At 38.1% G+C, this 585-nt stretch overlaps 1 non-coding gene across 1 annotated transcript; it reads right to left on the bottom strand.

The window, feature by feature from the left end:
* Positions 1-229: 229 nt before the first annotated feature.
* LOC127900498 (small nucleolar RNA R71) lies at positions 230-333 on the bottom strand. Its single transcript, XR_008052681.1, has one exon. It is a non-coding gene; the product is annotated as a small nucleolar RNA R71 (small nucleolar RNA).
* Between the last annotated feature and the right edge of the window lie 252 nt (positions 334-585).

The following is a 585-nucleotide window of genomic DNA, read 5'->3' as shown; positions in this document are numbered from 1 at the left end:
AGAAAATGAGGACCCATATAATCATTTGAATGATTTTCATGCTATTTGTCAAACATTTAAATATGAGAATTTTTCAGATGATGATGTTAAACTCAGATTATTCTCATTTTCTTTAAAAGATAGAGCTCGTTCATGGCTTAATACATTACCTGCTAATAGCATTGCATCATGGGAACAAATGGTAACTAAATTTTTAAATAAATATTTCCCAGTGCATAAAACCAATGCTATTCGCAGGGAAATCTCAGAGTTTACCCAGAGAGAGGACGAGCAGTTTTTCGAAACATGGGAGCGATTCAATGGGCTACTCTTGAAGTGTCCACATCATGGGTACGAGAAATGGCACCAATGCCAATACTTTTTGGAGGGATTATTACCGAATGTGCAAGAATGGCTAATGGCAACAAGTGGAGGAGAGCTAATGTCAAAAAGTGCATCAGAGATTTGGGAATTCTTCCAGCGACAAGCGGATAATTTCCAACAACGGAGTCGATCACTCAGGAATACTAGACGAAATAAGGGAGTAAATGAGGTTCAAATTGGCGAGTCAACTTCGGGAATCAAAGAAGTCAAGGAGATGGTTGA

The sequence above is a fragment of the Citrus sinensis genome, chromosome 2 (assembly GCF_022201045.2).
Source record: "Citrus sinensis cultivar Valencia sweet orange chromosome 2, DVS_A1.0, whole genome shotgun sequence".
NCBI lineage: Eukaryota > Viridiplantae > Streptophyta > Magnoliopsida > Sapindales > Rutaceae > Citrus > Citrus sinensis.
Note: the sequence above shows the minus strand (reverse complement) of the source record. Positions and strands in the feature narration are given on the sequence as shown.